At 36.8% G+C, this 20,732-nt stretch overlaps 1 pseudogene across 1 annotated transcript; it reads left to right on the top strand.

The window, feature by feature from the left end:
* Nucleotides 1-401: 401 nt before the first annotated feature.
* On the top strand, nucleotides 402-17,810 carry LOC306669809 (matrix extracellular phosphoglycoprotein-like; annotated as a pseudogene). The gene is made up of 4 exons: nucleotides 402-5,807; nucleotides 9,865-9,918; nucleotides 10,914-11,006; nucleotides 16,213-17,810. The product of its transcript is annotated as a matrix extracellular phosphoglycoprotein-like (transcript).
* The last annotated feature ends 2,922 nt before the right edge of the window (nucleotides 17,811-20,732 follow it).

The following is a 20,732-nucleotide window of genomic DNA, read 5'->3' as shown; positions in this document are numbered from 1 at the left end:
GAAGATGATGTGAGGTTAGTAAAGGTTTCTTTTGTTGTTGTTGTTGTTTTGTTTTTACATAACTCTGGTCTTTACCTTTATTGGTTCCTAAGAAATGTTATGGCAAAACTCTTCATTACACAAAATCATTTAGGGCATTTTTTTTGAGTTTTTAAAGTTTGAACTCAACAAGGGGCAAGTGTCAAAGGTAAAGAAGCAAAATCTCTACTTCACAAAACTTTAGCAAATGATTGCTCTTCTAATTTTTTTTTTTTTTTTTTTCTCCAGAGTGTCCTCTCTGCAAACTTCCAGCCAAAATAGGGTCTCGCCATTTTTTTTTTTTTTTTTTGGTTCTGTCAATTGTAGGTTCTAAATTTAAGACTCAAGGTGATTTTTAGTTTTGAATTCATTTTAGCTTTGAGAGCATGTATATTTAGCTCCTGCCTGTATATTCCTTGGTAGGACTAGAAGCTAAGTCAGTTTTTTTTTTTTTTGTTTCCTGGAACATATGTTCTTCAAGATTAGAATTAGATATTTTTCCCATCACTGAAGAAAAGGGGAAATATCTCCCCACCACAGACAAATTCTTTTGAAAGAAGGAAAGCACATTTGAGATATATCTGAAAACATCTATAAGATTCTAGTACTGGAAAAACTCACAAACATAAGGCTATACCACATATGAGGCGAAACCAGGTGCATAGTCTTTACCCTGGATCATTCAAAATATAAAGTTAATGTTACAAACAATAAAAAAGATTAAAGCAGCATGATCTAGTAATTATTATAAAAATTTCAGAATTATTCATTGTGCTTACAGGATACTCAAATTTCAAGACGAACATTCTTGTGCTTTCACATCTGTCTACTGTTTATATAACTATATTTCTCTTCAGTCTCAAAGCTGAATGAACACTCTCATTGTTGTGTTTCTTTCCTTGTCTTTGATTTTCTCGTTAGCCTTTTCCCTTATCACCTGAATCCTTAGCACCTTGTTGAAATTATAAGCATAAATATTTATTATGTTGAAAGAAATAGACCACATTACCATGTTCCCTTAAACATCAGTCATATTTTTTTCTGTCAGTGTTTTACTGACTTTACTTTTACATTAAATACTTCATGGAAGAAGACATGTAAAAGAAATCAAGAGAGGACAGAAAGGAGATACAGAAGGATACATCCATCACCTGAATACTATATTATTATTAATGGTGGGGAGAGTGGGTGGAATAGGTAGCTACTTATCAATTAGTCGTAAAATTAGGCACTAGGCTAACTAAGCATCTTGTAGAGTTCATTAATTTAATGTTTACGCCGTATAGTAGAATGGTTTTAAAGCTTTGTTTTTGTATCAAATTGTCTAGTTGCAATTTCTGGCTTTCCTATTGTTAAGTATGTGACCTTAAGAAAGTCTCTTAAGAGTTTTTTGTCTCATTGCTAAAGTAAGGATAATGACAATAATACCTACTTCACAGAGTTACAAGGATTAAATGAGTTAATGTAAAACACTGAGAACAATGCTTGCATCATAGTAATACTCAATGAAAATTTAGCTTATTACTATGATCAGCATATGAAGATGGAGAAACTGAGGCAAATTGAAGTTCAATTAAGAAATGCACCACATAGATGCTTAGTGAAGTCAGGATTTGAACTCAGATCTGTTTGAGTTTGACTTCAAAACTCCTAAAATTAATTGTCATTGGCAATATTCAAATATTCTAAAATTCTGGGTTGAATTATTGTGGCCCCAGTTCAATAGCTCAAATTCTAGTCCTGGTAAATATTTTAGAAAGCACCTCAGGACACTCATAAGAGGAGGTGCAGAATTTGGATACAGCAAAAAGAGGGATTTGACCTTAACTACAAAAGTTATCCTTTTCTAAATCTAAAGCACCCAAGGTCTGTTTTTGTTGCTGTTGCTGTTGTTTTGTTTTCTTTTGTTTTTGTCTATATGAGGAGTTGGGAGAAATTGGGAGTTTATACTTAAATCTCATATATCATTTATAATTAAAAATTTGCATTCGATTGTAGGTAGTTCTTATCACAAAATTTAGGTTAAATAATTTTACATAAACTTTTACAGATATTTTCACAAGTAATTTCAATGTAAAAATTCTAAGAGTTGTTATATTAAAGATTAGACTGAATGGAACTTCCTTAACTATCACAGTTATGAATTTGACAGCTAGTGTGGACAATATAGGTGAACAGGTAATGGCCATGAATGGCTTACTCTAATATGGGTATGCTACTTTAAAAAAAAAAGAAAAGAAAAAAAGAAATTCAGTATGTTTGGGCTGGGGATGTAGCTCAGTGCAGAGCATCTGTTTAGCAAGTGCAAGACCCAGGATTTGATCACCAATACTGCCAAATAAAAAGAAATCCCTAAATTGACCATTGTATAAAATTCATGTCCAATTTTCAACTCACAATATTTCCTTCAAAACTCTCTTCTTCTGTATATTTTCCCATATCAATAAAAGGCAACTTAATTCTCTGAGTTGCAGGTCACAAACACAGGTATTATTCTGATTCTTGATTTTTCTCTCAGCAGTCCTACTGGCTTTTGTTTCAAAATATACTCGGAATACGTCTACTTACATCATCCTTCTGCCACCACTCTGGTTCAAGTCCCATTAGTTCTTACTGGATTATCACTAGAGTTTTGGGGATGGTCTCTCTGCCCTTTTCATAATTCAGTCACCCTTCAATCACTCTGCTCAAAACCTGTAGGGGCTTTCGTTCTTACTCAGGGTAAAGTCCAAAGCCTTGTGATGACATTCAGGTCCCATATCATCTGCCACCTAATGCCTTTCTGACTTCATTTGCTGCTATTCCCTTTGCTCAGTTCCTTTAGCCAAATTGGCCTCCTCTCTGGAACAAGCTAACATGCTCTTGCTGCTGAAGCTCTGTTGTTGCTATTCCTCCTGCTTGGAGTGTTCTTCCTATAGATAGTACTATGGCTACAGGTGTCTTAATGTGTTCATGCTGCTATAACAGAATACCATAGACTGGGTTATTTATAAAGAAGAGAAATTTATTTCTTATAGTTCTGGGGACTGGAAAATTCAAGATCAAGGTTCTGCAAGTTCAGTGTCTGATGAGCACTTGTTATCTCTGCTTCCAAGATGGTGCCTTGTGACTTCACCCTTCAGAGAAAATGAATTCTGCAGAGTCTTTACCCAAACGTTGCCTTCTCAATAGGACTTTCTGAAGCTCTATCTAGAATTTCAAACTGAAGTCTTCACTCCTCATGTTTGTTATCCCTGCAGTACTTTCTATCCTTAGACCTCATTTATGTCACTATCCAACAAAAATGGTTTACTTATTTAACTTATTTATAATCTAAATTGTTAAGTTATAGGAAGACAAAAATGATTTTGTCCATTTTGTTCACTGCTATTTCCTCAATGGTGCCACAGAGTAGTCACTAAAACATTTTTGTTAAAAGTTTCTGAATTTCATTCAGACAAAATTGAGATTAGAGACTTTCTATATGAAAAGAGAGAGCAACATTTTTCCATCTATAAACTTTTTATAAATATTTTCTATCTATAAACTTGTTAGGTATTCTATCCTAATAGTTTTGAAATCAATTCTAATTATCTGACAACATGAGGTTCAAACTGAAGTATTTATATTTTCTGTTTATGCCACTTTCTGGAACATTTGATAGCAGCTTTCTACCACAAAAACATTTTTAGATTAAAATTACTTTGCCCCCTGTGGTTATCTGTGGGCACTGGTAACAAATTGTTTGCTAGTGCGAAGTGGGCCAGTGCTGATTGGACATCAGGAATTCTAGCAAACTTTAAATTTCAGCAAAATGCTCAGAGACTGCTAATCCTGCAGAAGCAGTCAGGCTTTCTGAAGGTAAAACATACCAGGTAATTTGGTTCTCTCAATGTTCTTGATAACAAATAGCTTCGTCTTATAGCTGTTTACATTTTCAAGATGCTTGGCACTCTGGTCAGATTACTGCTTTTGAAAGTAAATGCAAATCAAGAGTATTACAGAGCACGTCTGTGTAATATTTAGTGCTTTGTTTTATAACATAAGAAGTATGTTTCTAAGCTATAGAAATCACCAACTAAAATTGATGGTTTGGTATTAACTTCTTTGATTTGATCATCAGCATAATCAAGATTCACAGTAACACAAAGACTTAAGCTTCATTCTTTCCCTTTGTAAATTAGGTTGTATTCTTTACAAACCAGAATCAAGAGAATTTGGTTATATTTTCAAATGTTGTCTGTGCTGGTATTTCTACAGTTCAGAATTTTCATTTGATAACTGACATATTTTACTGATCTAGAAAATATTTGGAAAGGTAAATTATACTTTGAATTGATATCCTTAGAATTATATTAATCTGGAGGAGAAGAGCCAAAAATTTTAGAATATAATTAATCATTTTGTTTACTTCTACGAATAAGTTTTTACTTTGAAATGCTTAAAGATTGGAAGAATATTTATATTAATTTTTTCATTTAAAAGTGTTTTATCCCAACTAATCACAAATAATGAAATATTATTTTCATATTCCTTGCTATATGTCTAGGTGTAATTAGTAAAATATTTAATGCTCATCAAAATCAACAAATTGTTGGTTCAGAGCTATGCTGATAATATATTTTTTCAATCTAATGGCAACTTAAAGAGGGCTCACTATAGTCTGCCAAAATATTTATCAAATTATAAGCATGTACTTTTTGCCCATAACAGTGTTTGAGACATTATATTGTTGAGTGTAATATATGATTTGCCATTAAGTCAACTATGTGTAGATTTTTCTGTAATAAGATAAAAGAATAGAAAGTCAACTATGTGTAGATTTTTCTGTAATAAGATAAAAGAATAGAGACTTATTTAAATATTGACTAAGGACCCTGCCTCTATGGTTACATTGCCTGGATAGCCAACCCAAATTCTGCCCCTTTATAGCTGTGAGTTCCAGGACAAGTTATTTGACCTTCTGTGTCTATAAAACAGGAGTCATCTCATTTATAGGGTTATTATGAGGCTCAAATTATTGAATACAGGTGAAAATCTTAGAATAGTCCTCTGCTCATTTCAGTGTTTAAATTGCTAGCTATTAATAGAAGTATCGCATAAGTTGTTTCTCCACCCCATAGATGGTGGTGAACTCAGAGACTTTGCTAATGAATAAGGGGAGATATGTTGGGGCACCAGCTTGGATTTGGACAGGATTTCATTCCTCACAGTGATGTTTGCTACTTTGACACACCTAAAGAGTCTGTTATGAGCTGCTATATTAATTTACTGACACTTTGAACTATACAAATATCCAATGATGTCTTCGTAAAGAGGAGGAAAAACGTAGGGCTAACAATAGAGCAAATAAATGTGTCTATAAATTCATTTCTGTAGCTGACTTTATTGTTTTAATGATATTCAACAATTTTCATTTCACATTGGAATAATTAGATATTAAAGTTTTTAGGTTAAAATATCCACATTTAGGTAAAAAAATCATACAAAATATTTGTATACATACATGCTAAGTTTTAGGTATAACTATATAAAATATGTGCCAGTATATAAATATTATATATACTTATAGCAGTATGTTTATTAATATACATAAAGGAAATGGACTGTCTGGTGGAAGGATTTTATATGTACTTTTGTGTTTACGACTTCAATTCACAATTGGCAATGCTTTAGGGTAAAATATTATTGTCTTTTCACAGAGACTCTCAAAGATGCAAGTTGTCTATGTGGGACTGCTGCTTTTTAGTGTGACCTGGGCAGCACCAGTAAGCATTTACAAATTCATTTATGTTCATAGAATATCTTACTTTATTTTTCTTTGAGGCCATGTTTTTAAAATTAGTACCACTCTTCTAATTCAGCTACAATAAAGGTATCAAGCATATAGAAAACATTTAGCTCTTAACTCCTATCCCTAAGGAACCTCTCAATAAATATGTGATATCTCCATGTTGCTTTTTACAGAGCACCAAGAGCAGGGTTTTTGAGAGAACCAATAACCAGTAGTTTCAAGTCAGCCAAGACTAATGATTAATATTCAAGACTCAAGTTATAACACACCAAAAGAAACTTCCTTATTTTAGAATATCATTCAAATAAATAACTCGAGATGAATGTTTTAAAGCTAACCAACTCTATATTGTAAATAGTTGGTAATGCAAAGGTACAAGAATGTTACTGTATTTCTTTTAACACCTTACTACTGTGGGATTCTGCTAAGGATGTTCTCTTCTTTGGTGAGGCTAAAGATAAAAAGTTACACCCCTAAACTTAACCCAAATCAAGCTTCTATTTCCTTTTGTGTCTTTTCTTCTGACTCACCCAGATGAGTATTCAGGATGTGACCAAATTGTCTTGTGACAATGCTGAGCATTACAGACATTTTCTGCAATGCAGACACAGCGCTAACTAGATAATGTCTGACTAGCATCCTAACTTCTCACTGTAACCTTTTTGGTTGGAGAATCATAGAAACAAGTAATCATTCTGTTGCCAACCACACTTAAATATAGGTCCTGAGTGAGTGGGCAACCAGTTGGGTAACCTGAAGGACAAGGATGAACCATACCATCTGGTGAGGACAGTGGAATTTGGGAAAAGCATACACCCCTCTCAGTACACGTACTCACAAAGCCATATGGGGGCTGTACTATTTAAAACAGACATGTGTCAGGCTCAATCCACACCACCTAGCTCACTAGGGCTGTAGAGGCACATCCTGGGGCACTATGGTGATAGTGTGGGTCTATTTGACCCAGTTCAATCTAACCAGCTAAGGATGAGTTTATTTTGAGCATTACATTCTAAGGAACAGCTGGAGTGATGCTTCTGACCATTTTCCAGTAAAGTGCTATGTCAACATGGATCCAGTGACCACTGGTCAAAAGAGCGTGCCAACTTTCCTCCCAGAGGCAGACAATACCATCTCCATTACAGAACCACATTCAAGCCCAGATCAACCACCAATTGGGTGTTGGGAGAAAAGGGAAGGGTACAGATTTCAAATGAAAGAGTCTCAGCAAGGCATTGCAAATTTGGCATTGCAAATGGTGAAATGTGATTGTTTTCTCACAGATACGCAGATTCTATTTTAGCGATTCCCTAAATTATTCAATAATAGATATGTCTTAGGACTGTAAGCCAAATTCCAAATAATTTTAAAACATGAGAAAATAAATGTTATTAAGTCATGCAACTCAATGAAAATTTATCCATATCCAGTTACACTAGGAAGGCTTTGTTCTAAGTCACAGAAAATCATGAACTATACCAAGGTACTCTCTGTCATCAACTACATATTTTTTTTCTTTTTTTTTATTGTAAACAAATGGGATACATGTTGTTTCTCTGTTTGTACATGGAGTCAAGGCATACCATTTGTATAATCATAAATTTACATAGGGTAATGTTGTTTGATTCATTCTGTTATTTTTTTTTCCTTCCCCCCAACTCCTCCCACCCCTCTTTTCCCTCTATACAGTCCTTCCTTCCTCCATTCTTGCCCCCCTCCTTAACCCTAACCCTAAACCTAACCTTAACCCTAACACTAACCCCTCCCACCCCCATTGTATGTCCTCATCCGCTTATCAGCGAGATCATTCGTCCTTTAGTTTTTTGAGATTGGCTTATCTCACTTAGCATGATATTTTCCAATTTTATCCATTTACCTGCAAATGCCATAATTTTATCATTCTTTATGGCAGAGTAATATTCCATTGTACATATATGCCACAGTTTCTTTATCCATTCATCAACTGAAGGACATCTAGGTTGGTTCCACAATCTGGCTATAGTGAATTGAGCAGCTATGAACATTGATGTGGCTGTATCTCTGCAGTATGCTGATTTTAAGTCCTTTGGGTATAGGCCAAGGAGTGGGATAGTTGGGTCAAATGGTGGTTCCACTCCAAGCTTTCTGAGGAATCTCCATACTGCTTTCCAGAGTGGCTGCACTAATTTGCAACCCCACCAGCAATGTATGAGTGTACCCTTTTCCCCACATCCTCGCCAACACCTATTGTTGTTTGTGTCCTTGATAATCGCCATTCTAATTGGGGTGAGATGGAATCTTAGGGTATCAACTACATATTTTTAATCCAATAACAAATGTGTGTGATTGTGAGCATGCCTGTGTTCTGTTAAGAAGATGCCCAAGCTTTCATTTCTTTTGCTTCATATCTACTCATCTCATTTTTATATTTTCTTCTTCCAGTAGCCCCATTTCCAGAGCTTTCTTAGCTGTTTTGATAGTGGTAAAGAATGATGAAATGGTCTAAATTTACATTCACAAGATCATATAAGAACCAACATAAAGAAATACAATAAAGTTATACAATATATCTTGAAAGTAATGTAAGCTTCAATTGGCTTTTCTTAGCCAATGCTTTTTCATATGCAACTACTTGAAATTTACTATTGTAATCCTGGGGTTTTGAGAGAGAGGATTTAGGTTAATGTGTCTCATCTACTTCTACTACCAGCTATGTACATGGAGGCAGTTTGGCTTCTTCTATTACCTATATCACATAAGTTATTATGGGACTCAGATGAGATTTCTATGTAAAATCTATGTGACAGATCTCTATCACAGTTTACAAACTGGGAAGTACTATATTAACGTAAGGTGTTATTGAGAAACTATTGACTGTTTCCAGAATAAAATGGGATGTTGTACAGATATGCATTGACAGAGTCCTGTCAATGGGGTACTTTTACTAAACTTTTGAGTTTATGTTTCTAAGATGCTTTTTAAAAAACCCATGACTTTAAGTTTTATTTTAAGGTTTTCCTTAAGGTTTATTCAGGAAACCACTTTCTAGCTGAACAGGACTGCTAGACTGTGGGACCCTGAAACTGTTTACCTCTACTTTCAATCTTTCCTTTGCAGGTTTCTCTCTCTTCTACAACTGGTACACCATAGCACCTGTTTCTACTTTAGCATATGTATTGAAAAACAAACATGTTCCACTTGGTAGTTCCCCTTGCCACATCAGAGATAAATTAGGGCTTTCAAAAACAAGTAGGAAAATGAAAATACTGATAATTGAATAACCGATCTACCTGTTCCTATTGCAGAAAACTTGCTCCAGGATTCTTAGATTTTGTTCTCCCTCACACTCTCCTGTGATGCTTTCAGCTCAAAGGCTGGGGGCTGCTGCACAGGTCTATTCCTTCTTATTTTCTGACCATTCTCCACTTCAATGGTGACCCTTCACCATAAGGAACTCTCAAGAAATTTTGACATTTGCAGGTCATTCTAAGAGAAAGAATTTGTTCTAATCTGTTGACCACCTCCATTTGCCTTCCATGAATGAAATCTCTGGTCAGGGGACTGGCAGCAGTAAGGACAGTGAAAAGGTGTAATCCTCCTCCCACGCAGGACTGTGGTGTGACTTGTACTGGTCACTAGCACTGTCATACCTTAGTTCAGAATATCAGCCCTTGAACTTACACCATCATCACCCACACTCCATAGCACTGAACTCTGAGTTCCCTTACACTCAGCAATTCCACGCTGACAGAGAAAACCTCTTGCTTCAGTGAATACCAATGGCATCTGAGCTCCTCTGCTGGAGTGTCATGCCTGCCTTCTCCTTGCCATTCCAGGTGGTGATTCTCAGTGCTGGAATCTGGTTCTGAAATGGAGATGGCATTTTCTCCCTGGGGGAGAAGAAAGCTGGCACTGTCCTTTATAATGCAAAAATAATTGTGAAGGGATGAGTGGGTCCACCTTCTTTTGGTCAGAATGATTTTCCACATTGAATAGTACAACCCAATGAAAGAAAAATAAATGAAACATTTGTTGTTTGCAGAAATGGATGAAAGAATGTTCCATTTGGTGAAATGTCCCTCATTTCCTTGCAGACGGTTCCACCACAGACTGTGAAACCTCGGCGAGGCTGTGTGGAAGAACACAGGGTAAACAGAATTATTCTTCTCAAATAACTCGATTTTAGCTCCACAAAGAAAAAAAGTCAATAAGAGAAAGTTTTTAACTGCCAAAATATTTTCGGGTTATACTGCAAGTGCAAAATTATCCAACATCATTTTGGCACTTTCTAGTTAATCAGGTAATATAATTCACACAATGTGTGATAGGAAAGTAAGAAGCCATTCTGAATATGGATTTGTTGCTCTTTGATGTGATTTCTTTCCTTCAAGAAATGATGCTTTGCTAGGTAACTTTCAGAGGGATAAGGAAGAATTCTGAGATATTGTAGTTAGCCAACTATATTTTCCCATATGTGCACAGAAAAGGCAAGTGATAAATAAAAAGGAAAAAAAATGGTTAGCAGGTCTTAATGGAGAATTCAGTTTACATGGAACTCATTTTTCACATGCATCCAGAAAGTTCAGCAAATACTCTCAGCTTTGCACATCACCAAATTGCAGCTTACTTCTGCCTGCCATAGTTTCTCCTGGCACCCTCAGAAAACTGTTCTAAGAACTAACAATCTTCTGTTCTTTATCTGACCTGAAAATTACAAAGGCTAAAACTGCAAATTTAAAAGCCTGCATATTCTTGCTGAGAGTTTTGCCATTTGGACATTAGACATGAGTATTGAAAACCTGTCTTCCTCATAATCCCCTCAGCTCTTCCATCTGGCAATATTTCTGCATGCTCCATTTCCAGTGAAATTGGTAGAAAAGTTGATAAAGCCTGGGATGAAAAGCATTCAACAGTCATATGTAGGGAAAACATATTTAGAGATATGTAGAAAAAAGAGACGGAATGAAGGGTTGTCTCCAGGGACTGGGTGACACACACCCTCCTGTGGTTCTAAGAAGCACTACCATTTGTCAGAGTCAGAATTTGACTTCCCCCACGTGAAAAAGCATCTCATGCTGTCAGAAACCAGGAAGCTTTGTAGTAAAAGCCCACCCCACCTTAATATAATGTTGTGTTTTTGTAGATAACATATAAGGGCCACCATGAAAAACATGGGTATTATATTTTTAAGTATGTTAATACATCACCTGGGAAGAAAAATCAAACCAACAGAAAGGTAAGCTGGAACTTTGAGTGAAGGTCCTTTTAGCATGCCAAACTCTGGTCTAACCCTTAGGAAAATTGTAGGAGAGACAAGTTTATTTTTGCCTGCTCTGGAGTTTCTGTCCCAGGCTAACGCCTTTCTCCCTTCCCCCATACTCTGGGGCTCCTTAGTCCTCTCTACTATGCTGCTCTGCGTTCCAGAGTCTTCCTGACTCCTGCCCCATGCCCTGGCTCAAAATTCTCTCTGCTTTAAGACCTGCTGCTACAGACATCCATTGATTGCCACATTATTCTAAGTAAGGTTTAGTCTTTCATGAGGAGGTGTTCTGAACATTCTACCATATGGTGTAATGATGGGGATCTCACCAGGGGAATGTTAATAGGAGAAATCATTTTGGCCTAAGAGTGACATATTTTAACATCTTAAATTAATTCCATGGATGACTCAATTTGTGTTGGGATGCTCAGAAGAGAAAGAATGAGGCCCTTGTCAATGGGTGACAATAATTCTTTTCACTCAGTCTCTTCTTGCAGATTCATTGGTCAAAGAGCTGAAAACAGCTTCAAATGCCATCAGCAGAAGTACTACTCACTCTTCCAAATCTGGCTTCATTTCCCATGGAAGTAGGAGTTTCCCTTCAGAATGTTATTTTTTTCTGTTCAGTATCATTTACATGCCATCTCTAAAACTGCATCCAATTGCCTATTAAAATCAATTAGAACTTACTTGTAACACAGAAGTTCAGCTGTTTCTATGGTGTAAGGTATTATGTGAGATACTTAATTCTTTCTTGCCAGGATCTTGAAGTTAGAAAAAAAACAAAGATCACTTACAAAAAATTATTAGAACCTAGGAGAAAATGTGGAAAGTACCCTATGAAAGGGTTTTAAAAAAATTTAAAAAAGCATGCTTTAGGGACTTGGAGTAGAAAAAAATTGGTTGTTTGCCTGGTGTTCTGGGAACTCCACACAATGGAAGTAATTGAGCTGGGTCTTGGAGGATGAGCTGAAATTAAGAAAACAAATGCCTGGGTGATGCTATTCAAGAAAAGAATACTATGAACCGAAGAATGAAAATGACCATAGGAAGGTAGACCAGCTAACTGATTCCTAGACCATTATGTAGTCAAATGTTACTTAACATAGCAAATGCAAAAAAACAAGTTTTTTCTGGTTTTAAAATATTTTCTCTGATGCATGGTTAAAAATTATTAACCATCACATACCACAGTTCAAAAGTTATTTCATGTTTTCCATTATCAAATAATCTCAATGTTTCTAATGACATGCATACAATTCATTAATAAATGTTACTTTTTTGAAACTAGTAAAAACACCAAAAATAAAACAAAACTTCCCAGTTCAGAATAGGGAAAGAAAAAAATTAAGAAGGATTATTATAATCTGTTGGTTTTCTGACCTGCCCATTTAGCTCAAAAGGATGTATTAGCAATGTGTAAATAAATTTGATTGCAATGGACAATATAAATGTCTGAAACTAAATGACTTAAAGCAAGCTAATGTTTCAAATACTTTTTTTCTTTTTTGCATAGCAAAGTCTTGCCTACTTTAGAATCTACTTGGGAATATAAAAAAAAAGTGAATAATGGTGTTACAACTTTCACAAATAAACCATTTCAAATTAAATCTTAAAATTGTCACAAGTTGGCACTTTTACAGACATTAGCAAGCTTCATATGAATGAAGCACATTTTGATAAACCACTTTTATTTTGAGATTTAAGTGGGAGCTGATTCAACAATCTCCCCACTGCACCCAATAATTAATAAGATACCTGTATAAACGCAGTAGAACAGTGTTCCTATTTGGGGGCAGGGGAAAGACAAAGAGAGAGGGGTGGGGAAAGGAAAGTCTATCAAACCACATTTTAGACAATATATCATCAGGGGCCCCAAACTTATAGAACCAACAGCCGGAGGACAACATTCAGGCCATACATGGGTAGGGTGTCCAGAATAAGTCCATCTCTGCCTGTCACTATGACCTTGTTAGAGATGTCTAGGGACTTGGAGAACAGGTGTGCATTCTATAATCAAATGACTATCATTAATATTATGTGAGAAAGCAAACTACCATTCCATAAAATGCTCTATACAGTTCCATAAGACATGACAGTTACTAACATTTATATAGACTTGTTTAATGATAGAAATTTTGCTAGATGCTTTATATGCATTATATTATTAATAAAATCATTTGATTCTCACAACAATCCTATAAGGTAGGTATCATTTTTCTTTTTTTATAGCTAAAAATGCTAAAACTCAAAGAGGCTCCCAAGGTCATACAGTCAAAAAATAGAGTCGGGAAGCTAATTCTAATATCTGTACCCTTTCCATAATTCAGCTACTTTTAGTGAGCACTGGAGTGAAAGATTAAGAAAAACCATTTGTCAGCTCCTGTCTGCTGTTCTACTTGATGCTATTCTCAATGATGTTGGCTTCCCTGAATCTGGTTTTTCTACCTTCTTTGCTATCTTTCCTACAAACTTGTCCCAAGTATGAACTTTCAGCTGACCTGTTTCTCCATCCGGGAGCTCTCATCTATTAATCTTTGATTAACATATCCAAGAAGATGTTCACATGCTCAACAAGAGCCAGCAGATTGACATGGAGCAACAAAAAGTTAAGACAAAATTAAGCTGCATTAGTAAAAAACAGGGCTATGACCAGGGCAAGGAAGGTGACAGATGCTGTGTGCTGGGAGCTGATCATTCCACAGCAAAGTTTGGGACTGACATGGAACCCCCTGCCCATAGTCAGGTGATGGATGGGAACACAGTGGCCTGAGAAGAAAAAACTGTCACTTGTATCATTTGTACCCTGCAGGATGACTTTTGCCATTTAGTCATTCACCAGGTATTGCTTAGAACATGCACCACACAGCCCCAATTGTGTGCATATCTGGAGTTCTCCATAAATATTTCTTATTTTGATTTTATATTATTCACCAGTTTTAAGGCCTATGTAGTGTTGTAAATTCAATTTTGGGTGTAAGGAACATATGGAATTATTCTCTCTGTAATTATTCTGTTGCCCAAGACATTCCTACCTTAGGGTTAATGCAGAGACAAGGGAATGCACATAAATTTATTGCAATCTGTCTAAACTTAAGGTTATCTAATAATTTATATAGTTTTTGAGTAAATCCTTTAGTCTCTTTTAGATAAAAATGCTCAGATTCTCACCACCCTGCCTTTTCTAAGATGGCATCCAGGTGTGGCTTAGTCCATCTGCTATATACCATGCACTATTCAGTACAAACACAGCTTATACCACAGGAAGAGGAAGATGGGATTCTTCAGACACCATGGAACAATGTTGCTTGACCACTTGAGTGCTGATAGCCCCGCTGGCTTCCTAAGAGGAAGTCATTACCTACCATCACTTATAATCCAATCAGTGTAGTCTCCATGGGGGCCCAGTGGTAATTGGGCTCCCTTGGATTTCCACAGAAAATTTGGTATCCTCTTAAAGTGTGACTCATATCTGTCCCTAGTGTATGTGCTCCATCTCCATTGCTCCTTTCAGAGGAAACTCACTCCACTTATGCAATTACCCTCTGTAAAGCTCCAGACTAGTGACTTTGCCACTTACCCTTAAAATAATGTCACCGCCCTCTGATATATTTGAATCATCCTCATGTTTCAAACCTTGATCATTCTTCTTTCTCCATGAAATCTGGTTGGCCATTCCAGAATGAGCTCTACCAGATGCTCAGACCTAGCAATCTAGACCATGCCACAAATAGTGAGTAGTATGTATCAAAGTCAGTCTCAGCCCCTTTCCTCCTAACTGCATTGTCTGCCATGCTTACTGAAACCTGGCTGCTCCCCAGCTTGGTAAAGCACATTTTCATAAATGACATCTTCAAATCTTCCCCTCAAGAAAGGGCAATTTGAGATTCAGGTGTAACCTCTTTCCTCATCTCTACTTTCTCTTTTTCATCCATTTTTTCCTCCTGGGATCTTTTTCTTGCCTACTTTTCAGACATATAATCTGGATCACATGTTCGCAAATTGTCGTCCCTAGACCAGCAGTATCTACATGATCTGAAGCTTGTCATAACACGAATCTAGACCACTGAGCTGTAAATTCTGATCTTGGGCCCAACAGTCTTTCTTTCAACGAATTATTCTGATAAATGCTAAATAGAGGACTGAATTATTGATCCAGAATGTCAACTTTGTCTATTATATGACAAAGAGAGCAGAAAATTAATGAATTATTTTTCAAGTATAGCTGAAATCACAAAACTTGCTGCAAAATTGTTTGGGTTTTTTTTTTTTTTGTTACCTACAGTCGTCTATTTGCAGATTTTCTGTAAAAAGAAAGAAAGAAAGAAAGAAAGAAAGGAAGGAAGGAAGAAAGGGAGGGAGGGAGGAGGGAGGGAGACGAGAAATGGAGGGAAATAGGAGGAGAGAAGGAGAGAAAAGATAAAAAGAAGAGAAGAGAAGGAAAAAAATTCTTCCATAGCTGAATGAACACCTCTGAAGATCAGGACAAAGATGAGGTGTAGGGGAGAGAAAGAAAAATTAATTTAAACACACACACACACACACACCACACAGACACACACACACATACATATTTAGTTGTAGATGGACACGATATTTTATTTTATTTTATGTGGTGCTGCGAATTGAACCCAGTGCCTCACACATGCCAGGCAAGCACTTTACCACTGAGCCACAACTCCAAGTCCCAGAGAATAATTAATTTGAAATGTGAAATCCATTTCACTTGTAGTGACTAATTCTTCACTACATGAGCATCATATTCTTTATCACATTTTTCTTAAATCCAGATCTTCCTTTAAAGTTTGGCCTTAATCTACATTTTCAAAATTCTTTTCTAATTCTCTTCTTAAGGATCTCTCCACTCTAGTCATACAGGTTTATTCATATGATCTTTTGCTTCATTTTTCTAAATAATTGACTTTGCCACTTACCCTTAAAATAATGTCACCGCCTCTGTATATCTGAATCATGCTCATGTTTCAAACCTTGCTCATTCTTCTTTCTCCATGAAATCTGGTTTGGCCATTCCAGAATGAGCTCTACCAATAAACCTCTATTGATTTCATAGACTCCATTAATTAAATATATTGTTTTTAAAAACATACTGCCTAAGCATTTTTAGATTTAAAAAATTCAACATAAAATAATCACTTTATGCTCTATGTAAATTATACTTTAGCAGGAAGAAAAAAACAGAGACAACCTTGCTCTTCATCATTTTGAAAAGAGAAGACATCAAGAGCCATCATCTAATGAAAACATTGTTCAGGAAAGAGAGAAAGACTTGTCCCTTTTTGAAGCCAATGGAAAAAACCAAAGTAGTAAATCCACAAATCTTTCTGCAAATAGACAGAATGAAGACTATAGCATTCGTAACACAGGGAAAGCCCACAATGACCTCATGATGTCCATATATCCTGAATTCCCCAGAAATGAAGGGGCTAAGAATGGAGATGATGACATCAGCAAGCTACATGACCAAGAAGAATATGGTGTGGCTTTTATCAGAAGCAATATGCAACATGTGGTGAGACCAGGGACTCTGGCTGAGCTGTGGGGGAAAGAAAACCAAGAACATAAACCCAGGAATGTTCTCAGCAAAAATCCATCAGGGGTCGACCTATGCCAAATCCCACTCAAAAGATAAAAGAAAACATCGAAGAGACCCCCAAGCTCAGAAGAGCCCAGTAAAAAGTAAACATGCCCGTCACATCCATATCAGACGCAACACTCAGTACCTGAAACAGCGCCCCAGAGTCCCGAAAATCCCCAGTGACTTTGAAGGCAGTGGTTACACAGATTTTCAGGAAGAGGGGACAATGATATCTTTTCTTTCAGTGGGATGGTCAACCTTCTAAGGGCATTCCTAGCCAAGGAGGAGCTGTCAGTCCTGACCTAGAAAGTACAGATGTTCAAACAGGACTTTCAGGCCCACGTGAAACTGTGACTATTAACCCTGACACAAGGGGACCAGGTTATAACGAGATCCCAGAGAGAGAAGAAAATGGTGGCAAGGCCATTGGAGCCAAGCATGAAACAGGAGAAGAGGCAGGAACTGCTGACATCAGCCTGGTGGAGGCAGCAACGACATCACAGGCACCACCAATTTTAGGGAACTCCCTGGAAAGGAAGGGAACAGAGTGGATGCTGGCAGCCAAAATGCTCACCAGGGGAAGGTAGAATTTCCACTATCCTCATATGCCCCTCAAAAGAGAGATTAAAAGAAGGCAGCAGTGATACAAGGGAAAGTGCAATTACAACGAAATTCCAAAAAATGGCAGAGGTAGCAGTAGAAAAGGTACAGAACCATCTAATAGGAACCGAGTGACCTCAAATGGAAAACAAAGATTTTCTAGTCAGGGCAAAAGTCAGGGCTTGCTTGTTCCTTCTCATGGTCTTGATAATGATATAAAAAATGAAGTAGGTTCCCATACTGGGCCCAATAATGAGGAGAATATAATAACGCCCAGCAGAAAAGGTCATTACGTACCCCGTGGACCAAAATAATTCTACGTGGAATAAGGGTATGTCACAAAGGAAAGGCTCCTGGTATTACAGAAAACCCCATTCCAATAGGAACCTTAGCCCCCCTAGAAGGGACGACAGTAGTGAATCTGATAGTGGCAGTTCAAGTGAGAGCCATGGTGACTAGTCGATTGGAACTACCAGCAGAGGAGCAGTTGGCACACTTAGTCACCTGCCACTTGGTGGTGGAGAAGACCCCCTGACAGCAGACCAGAGGGAGAGAGGGCAGAGCTGGGAATGAGAGAGTTGAGAATCCTAGCCAGGGGAATTTTTTTTAATGGTCATATATGAATTTCTATTCAAGGTTATAATGCTTTTTAAGGTCAAAAAAATCACTTATTAAGGATTTATATAATAGGTAATATTTGAATAGGGGTTATTTCTAAAAAGCTTGTGAATATTGCAAATGCCTTCCTGATTTTTGCTCTGTAGACATGGAAATAAACAATACTTTTCTTGGATAATCTGTAATTAAATGATCTATAGTAAACTCTGTTGTTCGTGGTGCGTTATTTCAGAGGCAAAAAAAATTAGCTTTGCCTCCAGCAAAGGCAGTCAATATGAAATTAATCTGCTGGTTGAACCCTGAATGTGTTTCCCCAGCACGCTCTGCTACGCCAGCTTTTCCTAACCTCCTTCTGCTCTAATAGATACTTCCTATTTCACATCCATTTACATTCTTTCCTCCATTGCACAATTATAAGGCAAATTTTATTCCCTGAAACAAATCTGAAGGAATCACTTCTGTCAATTCTACTTCCTACCAAAGGGGAGAAGAGAGTGGAGAGAGGGCGAAGGGAAAATATGAGAAGGAGAAACAAAAGAAAAGTCAAAACAAAAACCTAGTTCAACATGTACTGTTCATTGACTGATTCCAAATTATTAGGAGCCTATTTCTTTCTCCCTTCCTTTTCTGTCGATGCTTTTCCAGTTCTTATGAGACAGTTCTGGAAACAAGATCTAAGTCTCCTGCTAAGGAAGGATGAGGAATTTCGGAAGCGTTTGCCCCATCTGATAAAACAGCTTATACAACAGGTACTATCCTTCTTCTTTCTTATGCTTTTTCTTGGTTTAACTTGCTCACACTGCCTGTGCATAGCAGCCTTTTTGTGGCCATTGGGAAGGACAAAATAATCAAGGAAATGCAACAGAAACAAACCGCATTATCCTTATGCTTCAGTGTCCTTGTTCTATGAGAATAATTCCTCATACTAGACTACCATTTATTTAGTTGTTGTTATTGAGAGCTGACCGAATTCCCGATACACCTCTTCATCCCTGACACTTCTAAACGAGAAGGGTCGAGAGGAGAAGAAAAGGGGAGGAAGAAGATGGAGAAAAAAGCACTTATTCTCTTGTCTCTTTAAGATACAAATTCCCAAATTGCAGAAGCTATGACTGGAGCATTTTGTGAGGGGCTCCCATCATTGAGGTGAACAATGTGTGTGACAAAGTGGCCACAAGTCAGTGTCCATACGGCATTATGGTGTATTAAACAAATTCTGAGCTCCCACACTGGGTAGATAGAAGGTGCTTTGTTCCCAAATATAAGTGGCGAAATGAGTCATGGAATCAGCGAGATTTTCCACATACACACAACAAATGATGGCTAACATGCTTTAAGAACTGCAGGTGCCACGTTCTGTTAAATTCTTTAATTGCCATGGGTATTTTTGCAATCTAGACATAAGGAAACTGAGTTTTCCAACTACTAAGCTGGGATTTGTACCTAGGTAGCCTGACTCCAGAATTTTTTGCTGTCAAACACTTACTTTATTGTCATATATTACATATATACATAAAACATAATTAATTTTACATATATGCATATAATATACATATATAGAGAGAGAAAGGGAGAGAAAACTGAGAAAAAAAACTTTAAGCAGAACCTGAAAAACAATGAATTTTTTAAAAAATTGTTTTCTAACCTTTGCACATAACGGAAGTTGGTATTGATGAAAGACCCATCACGTAATATCATCATCAGGAATTTCATAATAACCTAATAAACTATTACTAGTACTTCGTTTTTTTTTTTTTTTTAAATATAAGATGATTTTGGCAAAACAAAAAAAAAACCAACCTGGAAGCAGTTAAAGAAGTAAAGACTACTATATCAGAATTTAAAGAAAACATTTGGGGTTTTAAAATAAAACATGAGTGGATGGAGAATGTGAATGACTTCTTTGGGTAATTACAAGTTGTCTGTCTTAGTCTGCCTTCTAGTGGAGAAACTACATCTCACCCTTCTGGTCATATTTTGAAGAAAAAACTTGAGTGTTCATGGATGTTTCTTCAAATCACTGGCCAAAGTTCATATTTGCTTCATCCCTTTCACATCTGTAATGTACTGCTCTTGGATATAGACGTGAAGGAGTTAGTTCAAACATAGAAGGATCAGAGACACTCAAGGACAATTCAGACTGTACAAACCAGACTGTGGGACCTGTGCTTTATCTAAGCCCATGTTTCAGGCACTGAACTACATTATTTTCATTGTTTTTCAGAATAAACACAGGTTTCCAAACAAGCAGAAAAGTTTAGCCTCTTGGAGTTGCTGCACAAGGGATGATTGACATGGACGCATTCTGCCACCTTGTGCCCAAGAAGAAAAGCTCTCTGGTACCAGGCCTGGGAACAGGCTCCGGACTCTATTACTATTTGCACACCTGCTATTCCCTCTAGCTTCACCTACCTAGATTTCTTTACTTGTAAAGATTTACCTTTATTTTGCAACCTTAATCTATCTGTTTTTGACCACTCCAGCCTGCCGAGACAAATTGTCTGATCCTTTTATTTATTTATTTATTTATTTTTTTGAGTGTTCAGCTCAGTTGAAAACATGTACTGAATGTTCATGTTTATAAAACTCCATGGGAATCAAAAGGAGAAGAGAAGTGATGCCCCTGACCCTTATCAAGACTATAATTTTGTCAAGGAGAAAGGCACTCAAAAGATATTAAGCAGAATGTGGCAAGTCCAATAATAGAAATATAAATAAAGCAATAAAAGGAGTTTTGAGGAAGGAACAAGTAAGATATCATAAAATCCATTTTCCTTCAGGTATTTGTTTGAGAGTGGCTGCAGATGATCCATCTTCACAGTCAATGACCTCAAATCACACTACTGTGTTGTAGAACTTAAGAAAGATGACCCCAACCAGAGGACTGA

This window comes from Sciurus vulgaris, assembly GCF_902686455.1.
Source record: "Sciurus vulgaris genome assembly, chromosome: 9".
NCBI classification, from domain to species: domain Eukaryota; kingdom Metazoa; phylum Chordata; class Mammalia; order Rodentia; family Sciuridae; genus Sciurus; species Sciurus vulgaris.
The sequence above is the reverse complement of the archived record's forward strand: the minus strand, read 5'-3'. Positions and strand labels throughout refer to the sequence as shown.